The sequence below is a fragment of the Triticum aestivum genome, chromosome 7A (genome assembly GCF_018294505.1).
Source record: "Triticum aestivum cultivar Chinese Spring chromosome 7A, IWGSC CS RefSeq v2.1, whole genome shotgun sequence".
Taxonomy (NCBI): Eukaryota; Viridiplantae; Streptophyta; class Magnoliopsida; order Poales; family Poaceae; genus Triticum; species Triticum aestivum.
This window is the reverse complement of record NC_057812.1, coordinates 42,022,946-42,038,286: the sequence shown is the minus strand read 5'-3', so window position 1 is coordinate 42,038,286 and position 15,341 is coordinate 42,022,946. Positions and strand designations below refer to the sequence as shown.

The 15,341-nt window shown below is 43.1% G+C and overlaps 1 pseudogene; it reads right to left on the bottom strand.

The window, feature by feature from the left end:
• Positions 1 to 5,454: 5,454 nt before the first annotated feature.
• Positions 5,455 to 13,926, bottom strand: LOC123152936 (pentatricopeptide repeat-containing protein At5g27270-like; annotated as a pseudogene).
• Between the last annotated feature and the right edge of the window lie 1,415 nt (positions 13,927 to 15,341).

Below are 15,341 nucleotides of genomic sequence, written 5' to 3'. Positions count from 1 at the left end.
CCACCATTCTTTCCTCACATGGGACAATGCTATAATAATGAAGATCATCACACTTTTATTTACTTACAACTCAAGAATTACAACTCGATACTTAGAACAAAATATGACTATGTGAATGCCTTCGGCGGTGTACCTGGATATGCAATGAGTCAAGAGTGACAAGTATGAAACAATTATGAAGGTGGCCTTGCCACAAATACAATGTCAACTACATGATCATGCAAAGCAATATGACAATGATGGAGCGTGTCATAATAAACGGAACGGTGGAAAGTTGCATGGCAATATATCTCGGAATGGCTATGGAAATGCCATAATAGGTAGGTATGGTGGCTGTTTTAAGGAAGGTAAGTGATGGGTTCATGGTACTGGCGAAAGTTGCGCGGCACAAGAGAGGCTAGCAATGGTGGATGGGTGAGTGTGCGTATAATCCATGGACTCAACATTAGTCATAAAGAACTCACATACTTATCGAAAAAATCTACAAGTCATCATACCCAAAGCACTACGTGCGTGCTCCTAGGGGGATAGATTGGTAGGAAAAGACCATCGCTCGTCCCTGACCGCCTCACATAAGGAAGGCAATCAAAGAAACACCTCATGCTTCAAATTTGTCACACAATGGTTACCATACGTGCATGCTACGGGACTTGCAAACCCCAACACAAGTATTTCTCAATTTCACAATTACTCAACTAGCACGACTCTAATATCACTATCTTCATATCTCAAAACAATTATCAAGTATCACACTTATCATAGTTTTTAATGCACTCTATATGAAAGTTTTTATTATACCCATCTTGAATGCCCATCATATTAGGACTAATTTTATAACCAAAGCAAATTACCATGCTGTTCTAAAAGACTCTCAAAATAATATAAGTGAAGCATGAGAGATCAATAATTTCTATAAAATAAAACCACCACCATGCTCTAACAAGATATAAGCGAAGCACTAGAGCAAAAAATATCTAGCTCAAAAGATATAAGTGAAGCACATAGAGTATTCTAATAAATTCCGATTCATATGTGTCTCTTCAAGAAGATGTGTACAGCAAGGATAATTATGGTAAACTAAAAAATAAAGACTCAAATCATATAAGACGCTCCAAGAAAAACACATATCATGTGGTGAATAAAAATATAGCCTCAAGTAAAGTTACAGATAGATGAAGACGAAAGAGGGGATGCCTTCCGGGGCATCCCCAAGCTTAGGATTTTGGTTGTCCTTGAATTTTACCTTGGGTGCCTTGGGAATCCCCAAGATTAGGCTCTTGCCACTCCTTATTCCAAAATCCATCAAATCTTACCCAAAAACTTGAAAACTTCACAACACAAAACTTAAACAGAAAATCTCATGAGCTCCGTTAGTATAAGAAAACAAACCACCACTTTAAGGTACTGTAATGAACTCATTCTTTATTTACATTGGTGCTAAACCTACTGTATTCCAACTTCTCTATGGTTCATACCCCCCGATACTAGCCATAGATTCATAAAAATAAGCAAACAACACATGGAAAAAACAATCTGTCAAAACAAAACAGTCTGTAGCAATCCGATTCATACGCATACTTCTGTAACTCCAAAATTTCTGAAAAAGTAGGGAGACCTAGAAAATTTGTTTATTGATCTACTGGAATTGGAATCAGTATTTTATAACTCTCTGGTGATTTTTAATAATTGTTTACGTGAGCAGAAAGTTTCTGTCTTTTTCAGCAAGATCAAATAATTATCATCCAAGAAGATCCTATAGGTTTTACTTGGCATAAACACTAATTAAAACATAGAAACACATCTAAATAGAGACTAGATGAATTATTTATTACTAAACAGGAACAAAAAGCAAGAAACAAAAATAAAATTGGGTTGCCTCCCAACAAGCGCTATTGTTTAACGCCCCTAGCTAGGCATTGATAATTTTAATGATGCTCACATCAAAGACAAGAATTAAAGCACAAAGAGAGCATCATAGAACACGTGATAAACACATCTAAGTCTAACATACTTCCTATGCACAGGGATTTTATAAGCAAACAAATTATCATAGCAAGCAAAAATTAGCATATGTAAGGAAGAATAAAGAGACGATAGCAATCTCAACATGACGAGAGGTAATTTAGTAAGATAAAAATTTCTACAACCATATTTTCCTCTCTCATAATAATTACATTTAGGATTATAGGAAAATTCAACAAAATAGCTATCACATAACATATTCTCAGCACGATCCACATGCATGCGAAGTTGACACTCTTCCAAAACAGTGGGATTATCATTAACTAAAGTCATGACCTCTCCAAACCCAGTTTTATCAAAAATACCATAAGATTGAACATTCTGCAAATACGTGGGATCTAAAGTTGACACTCTTCCAAACCCACTTTCAATATTATTGCAAACGCTATTATCAATCTCATATTCATCATGGGGCTTAAATAAATTTTCAAGATCATAAGAAGAATCACCCCAATCATGATCATTGCAACAAGTAGTAGACATAGCAAAACTAGCATCCCCAAGCTTAGGGTTTTGCATATTATTAGCACAATTGACATCAAGAGAATTTATAGTAAAATCATTGCAATCATGCTTTTTATTCAAGGAGCTATCGTGAATCTCTTCATAAATTTCTTCATCACAATTTTCAGATTCACGAATTTCAAGCAAAACCTTATAAAGATAATCTAGTGCACTCAAATCACTAGAAATTGGTTCATCATAATTGGACCTCTTAAAAAGATTAGCAAGGGGATGAGGATCCATAAACTTTTAGCAAGTGAAGATGCAAGCAAAAAAAGGCACATGGTAACACAAGATCGAACGGAAGGAGGGCGAAGAAAAGACAAAGGTTTTCGAAAATCATTTTAGAAGTGGGGGAGAGGAAAACGAGAGGTGAATGGCAAATAATGTAATGCGAGGGAGAAGAGTTTGTGACGGGTATTTGGTATGTCTTGACTTGAGCGTAGATCTTCCCGGCAACAGCGCCAGAAATGGCTAGTTGACGGGAGATCAAATCTTGACTTGACTTGGCGCAAATTTCCCCGGCAACGGCGCCAGAAATCCTTCTTTCTACCTCTTGAGCATGCGTTGGTTTTCCCTTGAAGAGCAAAGGGTGATGCAGCAAAGTAGCGTAAGTATTTTCCTCGGTTTTCGAGAAAAGGTATCAATCCAGTAGGAGATAACACGCAAGTCACCTAGTACCTGCACAAACAATCAAGAACCTTGCAACCAACACGATAAAGGGGTTGTCAATCCCTACACGGTCAATCGCAAAAGTGAGATCTGATAAAGATAGTAAGATAAATATTTTTGGTATTTTGCTGTATAGATTGGAAAATAAAGATTGCAAAATAAAATAAATAGGAAACTAGAATTGTAGATTGGAAACTTATATGATGGAAAATAGACCCGGGGCCATAGGTTTCACTAGTGGCTTCTCTCATGATAGCATATATTACGGTGTGTGAACAAATTACTGCCGAGCAATTGATAGAAAATCGCATAATTATGAGAATATCTAGGCATGATCATGAATATAGGCATCACGTCCGTGTCAAATAGACAGAAACGATTCTGCATCTACTACTATTACTCCACACATCGGCTGCTATCTAGCATGCATCTAGATTATTAAGTTCATAAGAACAGAGTAACGCATTAGGCAAGATGACATGATGTAGAGGGATAAACTCAAGCAATATGTTATAAACCCTATCTTTTTATCCTCGATGACAATAATACAATACGTGCCTTGCCACCACTACTGTCACTGGGACACCACAAGATTGAACCCAAAGTTAATCACTTCTCCCATTGCAAGAAAGATCAATCTAGTAGGCCAAACTAAACCGATAATTCGAAGAGACTTGCAAAGATAACAAATCATGCATATAAGAATTCAGAGAAGAACCAAATATTATTCATAGATAAACTTGATCATAAATCCACAATTCATCTCGGCAAACACACCGCAAAAGAGTATTACATCGAATAGATCTCCAAGAACATCGAGGAGAACTTTGTATTGAGAACCAAAGAGAGAGAAGAAGACATCTAGCTAATAACTATGGACCCGAAGGTCTGTGATAAACTACTCACACATCATCAGAGAGGCTATGGTGTTGATGTAGAAGCCCTCCATAATCGATTCCCCCTCCGGCAGGGCACCGGAAAAGTCCCCAAGATGGGATCTCATGGGTACAGAAGGTTGCTGCGGTGGAAAAGTGGTTTCGTGGCTACCCTGATGATTTTAGGGTATAATAGTATATATAGGCAAAAGAAGTACGACGGTGGAGCTCCGTGGGTCCCACGAGGGTGGGGGGCGCGCCCTACTGCCTCGTGGCCGCCTCGCAGAGTTCCAGACTTCAACTCCAAGTCTTCTGGATTGCGTTTGTTCCAAGAAAGATCATCGCGAAGGATTCATTCCGTTTGGATTCCGTTTGGTATTCCTTTTCTGCAAAACACGGAAATAGGCAAAGAAACAGAAACTGGCACTGGGCCTCCGATTAATCGGTTAGTCCCAAAAATAATATAAAAGAGCATATTAAAGCCCACTAAGCATCCAAAATGGATAATATAATAGCATGGGACAATCAAAAATTATAGATACGTTGGAGACGTATCATGCTTCACGGCCCCGCCGCCGCCATCGGTGAGAGTGTGGAGAGGGGAGAGATCAGTGAGGGAATGTGAGGGTAATAAATGTCGGCGCTTCGGGAAGCAACGCGGCTTATCAAGGGTGGCTCCTCGCATGCAGCCCCCACTGCCCACGTGCCTTGCTCGGGCCTGGTTCGCGAGAAACTGCCGATTCGAGCGTGCCTCGCGAGACAGGCCCAGAGATGCTTTAAACTTCGTGTGATGCAGGCCCAATAGTGTATGTTGGCAACCAAATAGCCCAGTTTCTTCCCGTGCGGGCCTAGTTGGACCTTATGAGGGCAACCAAACAAGTCCATAGAGTTGCAACAGGACAGTGGAGTTGCAAGCTCCATAGCACACAAATCAGCCACTTGCAGATGTAAATGGCACCATAGCAGGCAATTCTTTCATGGGTATTACCAAAAAAGTTATATCTCCATATCTGCAGATTGAACTTGGAAGATCCCTGATCAAGTGTTTATTATTTTTCAGTTTTACAATATCATTAGTATCCAGAAAACCTCCGTCATTGTTGAAAATACACCTTAAAGCTTCAGACGGCGAACGGTTGAGTCTTTGTTCTGTGCGACATGTTAAATGTTGTGAGTTGATCAAACAGATCAGTACAACGTTAAGTTGTACATTTTGGAGAAGTTATATATATATATATATATATATATGATAATATACACTGTTTTGGAAATATTTTTCTGGAATTTACATTTTACAACATCTTGGTACAAAACTTGTCCTAATGTACATATGAACTAGTACAAGATCATGTAGAACAACATACACAACAATCGGCTCATCTGGATGTAGTAACACAAATCAGTAGGAAATAAATTTGTGGAAGAACAAACATGCAAAAGGAAGATACCTATGATGGTTGCTAGCTTGATGGGCACATGATATGGTCGTTATTAAGTTGGTTCCAACTTTGATCCGACCTTCAGACTTTTCAAGAAAGAGGCACCATGTAGACCGATGGCTTCTAGCACATCCCCAGCTTCAGGTTCCCTGCCCGAATGCACATAGAGTTGAAATGTAGCACTGAGGATGAAGCGGTTAGGTTTCAGTGACCTGCATATTGTCTCAAAGAGCGATGTGCCCTCGTCGACGCGGCCGTGCTCAAGGTACGCCCTCATCATTGCCCGGCAACAGGCCAAATCAACAGCCACACCAATCTCCTGCATTTGGAAGCAGAGCTTCATCTATTTGGCCTTCCTTCAGAAAGGCTAAAATGAGGTGGCTGAAATGGGGGCATGAAGGGGTTATGCCGCTGCTCAGCATCATCTGGATTGCTTCCTCAGCTTTGGAGTAGCATCTACTTTCTGAGTATGCCCTGATCCATGCGAGGTATGTCATCGAGTCAGGAACTTGACCTTGTGATTTCATCTCTTGGAAAACAATCTCTGCTTTATCATGCAACCTGGAAGTGGCATAGGCATTGATCATGGAGTTGAAACTGGTCTGCACATTGATTGCAAGTTTCAGTCACACTAGTCAATCTCAAGACAGATAACTGTAATTTCAGAAATTAGACACCAACGGAAGCATACCTTTCCAGGCATGATACCAAGTTCCTTCATTCTATTGAATAGTAAAGATGCATCCTGATGCGTCCCTGCATAAATAGGACTAAATAGTATGAACAAGAGTCGAGGAAAAACTAGTCGAACATGACATGGGTAATGTTCTTTGATTCCTCTACGCAAGGTTGAAGGGACTGACCAGCCTTTCCGTAGAAGTTAAGCATGTTTGTGTATATCTTCTCGTCGATCGGTAAGCCTAGTTCTTGTGCAGAAGTAAACATTTCAGCAGCCTTATCCAGCTTTCCTCCTAGGCCATAGACACTGAACAAGAAAACTGAAGCTAATGACAAAGTGGTCTCAAGTCTCAACACAAACATAAAAGAGAGAAAATAATAATTGCATACTTCTATCTCCCATTTTCTAAGTGTTAGCAGGATCATGCATGTTATCATTATATTGAATGTCTGCAAAGAACGGGGAATGCCAAAGTGTTAGAATAAATCCGAGGCATACCGTCAATCATACGAGGACCAAGCAATCACACGAGCACGATACCGAGATTTGTTAACGAGGTTCACCGATATGGCTACATCCCCGGGGCCTGACTACGGGCGCTCCTCTCCGTGACACCGTCACAATACCGCACACCGGCCACCCGGGCGCTGGCACACGCCGCCGGCTCCCCCTTGCGTGCCTGTGCTATTACGTTGGCATAGGTTACATCGTGTGTTTACCCCACTATATATGAGAGACCTAGGATACAAGTGTCCTATTAGGACACGACTCCATATCCTATCTAAACACAATAGAACTACAAGTCTAACAGTAACCTAACTCGTACACAATATTCGACACAACTCTAACAAACTCCACCTTGATGAATATTTTTCACCACCTTGAGTTTGACAATGCATCAAACTTCCATGTACGTTGGACTTGAGCTTATCCCATGAACACTGCTGCTACTCCAAAGACTCCATATGACTCCACCTGCAACTTGTAGTCCCTTCTTTTTCTTGACCACCGTCAACACTCGAGCAAAGTTAAGTTCCACATTACTCTAGTTTGTGCTCCCAACTTCCAGAGTATTAGTCCAACGCCATCACGCACTGATCATTGACCTGCGTGAAAGTGAACAACTCACATATTGGGTGTCACACATGAGAGTTACCTGAACTCAACATCACCGCTCCTTTCTTGACCGCCTGTCTGAAACTTGAAGGAATTTCACCATTGTTTGTAGTCATCCTGAGTCAAATTCGCAGTTGTCTCACCACATGTATGACCACCAGAGCCCTGGCCCGTCTTCATGTCCCGTGCATACCGCACGCCTCGCCGCTATTACTGCGTCGAGCCTCCGCTGTCCCGGTCGAGTCTCAAGGGTCGTGAACCCACACCACTCAACCCCACTGCAGAGTACCACCGATCATCACCGACCGATGACGAGTTTCACGCTTCCATCAGACCATTGGGCTCCAGTCCGAATTACGTGTCACTCGCTTTTTTCCAGCTGAATAGGCTTCGACTCTCTGTGCACTTACGCCGTAGCCCCTCAATCCAGCTCCACCTTCAACATGACTCCATGGTAGAGGATCAGTCCACCCCGCGCCCTGTCGACATCAAGCTCCGTGTGCACCGTCTTGAATCAACCCCGCGCCATAGTCTTGTTGAAGCCACACAAGCCCTCGGGGCCTGCGCCATGTGTTTCCACGCCCAGAAGTCGGTCACCATCGGCATCACGCTCCTATGTCGTCGTCGCCGATTCCACCGCCCTCTTCTGTACCAACCGACTCACGTCGATCCCGTCAGACTACCTAGTCCGACCCAGGCTCCAAATCATTCCATGAATTTCCATTCATCACACGATAGTTCCATCACCGCTGACATGACTTCCCACAATGCCTTCAAGCATCCTTGTTGTGCCAACAAATCTTTCATCCTCGTTTGCCATAACCAAGGTCTTCAGTTCCGTGAACTTCTCCACCTCAAACCTGGTACCCGCTGATGCCATGGTTCTTTGTATAACTGACTTTGTGAAAAAATAATCTGAGCTTTCCATGTGATTCCTCAAGCATACGAACAGAACTCCGCATACTACATACGAAACAGAACTCCGCATACTACTTGCAAAACTAACCAAGAATTGGTCTTCATGTTTTGGCTCCTTGGCTTCAACTCCAATACTAGCAATTGACTTGTCAACACCTGCTGTTAATTCCGATGGATACATATCCCTTAGATGAATTTCTTCCGCCGATTGATTAAGCCGGCCTATCTCAGTGGAGACTCGGTCTCCCTTTTTTTCAAACAAATCTCCGACTTTCCAGCTCCGCCAGCGCACCATGGGCCGCCAGGCGCCAGCAATACAAGCACGTACGCCTGCCTCGGACGCTCGCCCGATCGATCCGATCGCCGCACGTCCAGCCTGCCGCTGCCATGGGACACGCGCCTTGTGCTGATCGGACGCCTGCTGTAACTTCCATTCTCGTCATCGATTGCATCTCCTTACAAAAATTCCAATCGCATCAAGAGTTTCTTTGATTCGCTCCTAACACTACGACTGCCCTGATCGAAACACAGAAACACCATGTGACAACCGATCCGCTCCATCGCTGCCGTCTTGCACCGCAATTTAACTCAACAATCCTTTCGCAAAGCACTTCCTTTAGATCAACAGATGCACTGCCTTATTAAACCTTGCTCATGATACCACTTGTTAGAATAAATCCAAGGCATACCGTCGATCATCCGAGGATCAAGCAATCACACGAGCATGACATCGAGATTTGTTAACGAGGTTCACCGATATGGCTACATCCCCGGGGCTTGACTACGGGCGCTCCTTCCCGTGACACAGTCACAATACCGCACCCGGTCGCCCTGGACGCCGGCACATGCCGCCGGCTTCCCCTGCATTCCGGTGCTACTATGTTGGCATAGGTTACATCGTGTGTCTACCCCACTATATATGAGAGGCCTAGGATACAAGTGTCCTATTAGGACACGATTCCATATCCTATCTAAACACAATAGAACTACAAGTCCAACTGTAACCTAACTCGTACACAATATTCGACACAACTCTAACATGGAGGATATCAAGCGATCATATATGCTGGCTGCTGAGTATAGTTTGCCTGCTTGGAAACTAAAGCTGTAGCAGTTAGCCATGGCATCCTTGCCCTGAAAATCTTGCTTTGCCCACCTTACGAGGAGGAAAAGATGTTTATCCAGACCTGACTCGAGCATCGACTTGATAAAAGTATTGTACACGACGGTATCAAGCTCAACGTCACCATTGAAGCTGCCATGTATAATGTTCTCTGCCTCCTGAAATTTTCCTGGGAGTAATTTTGCTATGTGAGTATACGCGGAAGCGAAACGCCTCAGCAAATCTACTGCACAAGGATGGGTTAGCAGTTGAAAAAAAATTGCCATGTTTGGTCAGGTGATTGACAAGTATGCTAATTGTCACAACATCTCTGCTATGGCCTTGATCAGCCATTTTCATAAAGAGATGATACGCCTCCTCAATTTTGCCGCACTTGCATAATGCATCGACCATGGCATTGTAGACAGGCCCTCTTATTGGAAACGATGTCGATGCTGACTAAAACAGTTCCTCTGCTTGATGTAACTTCTGTTCCTGGCCATATTGGACAATCAGAGTAGCTGTTTCAGAATCTTCAGGCCTGACACCCAACTGAGTCAGCTGTTCATGAAGGAATTTTGCCTCACATGTACTCCCTGCAGAAATATAAATACATAAGCAGCAGTGGATGACAGTATGCTTAGGCATGAACACCTTGATCTCTGTGGCACCTAGGTTCCTCACCTTCCCTAGCCAATTTTCTGATCAATTGGCACGCGATGGATGCACCCCCGGGTGTGTCCAACAAGGACTTCAACGTCGCGCTCAGCGCCGAACTGTTGGTCCGACAGGCTAGCGCCTTCGACGAACTATATTTTTCCTGCATGACACTGGTTCTGTTTCTAGCATACACCTCAATCATAGAAACCATTGTTAAACTCTTCATGGTCACTCCACCATTATTCATCTCTTTCAGTATCTTATCGGCATCCGCGATCATCCCGCTTTTGCAGCAAACTTCCATTACAGTCATGCAGAGGCCCTCATCAAGCATGACATCTTCTTTTCTCATCTTCAGAATGAACGCACTTGCCATCTCTAGCTGGCCCAGCTTGACATATAATCTCAGTAGGTCGTTGCAGCAGAACACATCAGGGAGGCCATATTTGCAAGGACCTCTGAGGGCATCTTCAGTTGCAGCTATGTCCTCCATTGCGACATGGCATCGAAGAAGAGCGCCGTAAGAGAACAGTAACGGCTTCACATTCCTCGACCTCATCAAACCCAAAACCTGCAATGCCTTATCATAGTTGGCAGTTGCCAGCATTCATGTGAACCTGAACCATTCCCACATAGGTCTGCTCATCACTCAAAAGACCCGTACTGTCGATTTCCTCGAAGGTGCGCTGCGCATCGTCATAGAGCCCGATCTTACCGTAGATCCTAATCAGGATACCATAGATGACCTCATCAATGAGAACCCTGCTCTGCTCCATCTCCAAGAAGAGCGAGAGCGCCTTCGAGTAGTCCTCACTCTTGTCATAGAGTCCCAGGAGGGATGCACATGTGTAGTTGCTGGGGACAATTCCATGGGCTCTCATCTCCTCATAGAGCCCCACTGTCTGCTCCATTCTGCCATGCCTAGCACTCAAGCTGATCAGGCCGCTATACATCGCCTCCTCCGGGACAAGACGGGACGTCCTCATCTTCCCCAAAACATCCATGGCCTCCTTCAGGCCCTCCTTCACAAATGAGCCGATCACAACTGTGTATGTGAAGTGATTTGGCACCACATTGTTGGCTTCTTCCATTTCCACCATGTGTTTCCAGAGGTGGATCACCTTGCCATGGAGCCTGTTCTTCTGCAGGGACGAGAGCATGAAGTTGAAGGCAGAGACTGGCAGCTCCACCCCGCGCTTGCGCGTCACGGCGTAGAAGAGCATCATGTCGCCACATGCCACCCTAGTTCTACATCATAATCAATTTTTTCAATTCATGAACACTTTATACTATTTATAAACATTTTTAACAACTTTCTTAAATCGGCCAACATTTCTAGAATGGATGAACATTAGTTTAGAATTTGGTGGAACAACTTTTCAAATTCACGAACAATTTTTTATTTAATAATTTTTTATTTAAAAACAATTTTTTAAATACATGATAATTTTTTGAATCCCTAAACATTTTATGAATGAATAAACTATTTTGTAAGTCACGAATAGTTCTTGACTTTTTAGCATATTTTTTCAATCTTGAACATTATTTGAATTGGGGAAATTTTGTTCAATTTCTTTGAAAAAATTTAATACACGAAATTTTAAAAAATTATGAACATTTCTTTATTTTTCGAACATTTGTTGACAACATTCAGAACATTTTTTCAACAAGCAAACATTTTTTATAAAATCGCACATATTTTTGAATCCACAAACATTTTATGATTTATTAAAATTTTATTTCAAAGTTCTCATTTTTTCTAAATTTTTGGAAACAATTTGAAGTCCCAAATTATTTAAAGTATAAAAAACCAATTTTAAAAAGTAACCCTAGAAGTAATATCCTTTTATTATTACATATAGGTCTAGATAAATAAAATATAGAATAAAGCAGATAACATGATCACAAGCGGTCGTACACAAGATTACACAATTCTTCCACATAATCTATGACCGGCTCGCCGACCAAACTTGTTGAATAAACCATGCATAGTTGTTCTAGCCGGCTGCACCAAAGCTATAAGCATTCGTGATGGCCACATGTGAATTGAAGCCATATCCCCAGAGATAACCTGCAAGAGATGAGGCACAAACTTTCACACGGATTTGGCCTTGAACAGTTATAATGATGCATCACACTTAAAGGCTATGAATAAGGTTAGGTTTCTCCTCTATTTTTTTCTCTTATTTTTGTGTAAATCGGGTGGGTGCCACATGTCAATCACAAGGTTACTGTTTGACTGAGCTCTGAATCACGAGATGCATGCACTGTGCCAATTGGACACCCCACCCTCGGGCAGCGCTTCCTTGCAACGTCGCATGGCCTCCAACAATTGCTCTTTGAGCACCCTCACTCCACCTGAGAGCATCAATCATCTCATCTTGCATTAAGACCATTGGCCGAGCAGACATGTTTGGTGAAACCATATGAATGTTAAACACAACTTGAACTTCACTAGATGTTGCCAAGAAGATTCCATGTACGTTCCATTTCTATTTGTAATTTATGAGAACCAAACATATAAATACAATCTGTGCCATTGTATGTTGACTAGACTAGTGGCTTGCAAGGAGGAAGATATATCTCCTATATCACTAAGCTCCCAAGGAGTAAAACCCCTGGGAGTCGATTGAGGGGTCAGATTTTGGATTGGTTGCCGATTTTGAATGGGTCCTCGCTACATTTTGTGAAAGCGACGGTCGAGCCGCGTCCAAACTACATTGCCGTTCGTGGCTTCCTTCTTCCTCCTTTGTCAATCCCCTTCCCGTGGTTCCTAATGGTGAGGCCTCCAGCGACAAAACTACTCCCCCTCAAATTGTTCTTCGGCGACCTTCTCCTCTTATCCAGTTGCTCGCCCCTCAAATTTCACACCCCGTCCCCCATCAGCCCTCCTCACACCCCTGCTTGCACTGTGTCGTTCTCAACAACACTGATTTCAGCCTCCCGTGGGAGAGGGGTGGTGGCTTGGGCGAGGAGGAGGGCGACGCGGCTCCTTCATGAGAGATGGTGGGTTTGAATTCGGCCAATTGGGCTGTGATGGTTAGCTAACTGGGCTGCGAGAGGCGGTCCAGTTTACCAGAGGGCTCAAATTCGGTTGCCGGATCAGCAGCTCGTGGGACAGATGGGCCACTAATCTGCACAGTTAGCCCTGGCGGAAGTGTACTCAGATCTGATGGCCAGAAACTTACAGATCGCGGAAGGCTGAAAACGCAAAACGTAAATCGTTGTGAGAGCTCGGTTTAGGCTCAATTTTACTGGCCTTAATTTATGAATGAGGGATAGTTTTATATGTTGTTGTTTTGCATCACAAAGTACCTGCTATCTGGAGTTTTCGCAAAATCCTGATTATCGGTATTTGCGAATGGTACATTTGTGCTTAGTTGTACAATGAGCATTATAAATACCTTTGTGCAGTGGATCTAATACTTCATTCTTATTGAAGGAAAGCACCAAGCTAGTGACTTAATCTTCGGCGGCGTTGCAGCGACCCCACCTACCTATCCATTCCCTGGTAGCCACAGTTTCATTCGGCGGCGAGTAGTTCCCCTGGCGGCGGCGCCGCTCTTCTTTTTTGTCTCTTTTTTGTATAGGGATCGATCGATACGTGAGGATGGACGTCGCTCGCACCGCGTGCTGAAGCCTGCGACCAAGTCGATCGATCTACGTCATTCAGATCGATCCCCCTGGCCGCTGCTGACTGCCTCCCGATCCCTAGCCACGCACTGCTGCGTCACCGCCTGCCGCGCGTCATGTTCTTTCCGGGCGCCGCTCCGTGGCACTGGTCTGGCTGCCACTCCGTCTGCCGTTCCACCCCCGCAGCTCGGCGCCCAAGATATCCAGCCGTGGAGCTGCCGCTTTGTGCCGGCCGGTGGCCGCCACTGCTCCCACCTCCCGTGTTTCATGCCACCGCTCCACTGCCTCGTTGAGCGAGCTAAACATCGTCTCAATGCAAGATCAACAGCAGCAACACGGCCACGTAAGCAAAGAAGCAGCAGCACTGCAGCAGTAATACACTTGGGGTGGCGGCAGCGACGGTAGCTTCGGTGCCACCGGCGCCAATGGACGGCGTAGGCACATCAAACAATCGCAACCAGCTACTATTTATCACACTTGTGCTGAAATTTATATCATAGATTTTTGGTTCATGTGTTGTACGTATCACTTGGTATTGTGGCAAGGTGGTCATTTCAAGCGGCAAAAGTACAGATATTTGTAGTTTGTAATACTTTTTTTTGTGGGGTAGGGGGGGGGGGGGCGTCCAGGGTTTTAATGAATTTTTTTTATTTTTGTAGTTCAATTCCATGGGCTATGGTTCAGTAGAATTGAATTCGTATCTACAAAAAAATATGTTACAATAATCATGCCACTTTGTGGCTTAATAAAAAAGTATGTGCTCGTAATTTGGGCCAGCTACTTCCTCAAATTTATTGTTGTAAGAGGGGGAAATACATCCTCATATGTGCACGTTTCTGCTCACCTACATATCTATAACCATGGTGACCTCCGTCAGTTGGATATGCACATGGGTGTGAAGAAAGCATGGTCCAACTTGCGTCATCTACTTAGCTTGTCACAACCGAGCAAGCATTTTCCATGTTTGTATGGTTGGAGGAGAAAATTTGTATACTGATGACACTAGTTTTAGATCTTTAGAATGAGCGGCATCAGGAAATGGTCTATTTGGATGTTCGAGAACTTACGGGCCACCGTTCTAGCTTTTAGAAGCCAATGTCGACATGTCTTGACTTCCAAATTGCTCTTCTGCTTTTTGTCTAATACCTTCTTCTCATATGCTCATGTATTAGGATCCTTCAGGGTTGCCCCTTGCAAAATGCAAAAATATTTTATGGTATTTTAAACTAAATCGAAAGAAGCCTAGCTGCTCAAATCATATCTTGAAACTAATGATTTAAGAACAATACAAATATAATTATTTCAACGTTGCAAATTTTGAACTGAAGTCGAATTTGTGATACTCATAGTAACAACCAGATTTTACATGTGAAGGCTCTCATATTTTAAATTCCTAGACTGGACGCTGGAATACTTGCATTTTCTCTTAGCATGTTGAGGTTCATTATTACCATCAAGAATGGACTTATATCTTTCAAGCCAACCATGAGTAGAGGATCCTTTTCCATCTTCTACCTGAATGTATTCTATAATGCTATTGATAACACAATACATGGTTAGATACCTTCATTTGCCGGCAACATTTTGTCCTCACTATACATCAATAACTTCTTTTTCCAGTTAGCCAACGACTCCAATTTCTGCTACAAAACCATAATGAAGTAGAGTTCATTATTATATCCTACTCACAGACAGGAAGGACAAGGTTCACCATGTAACTA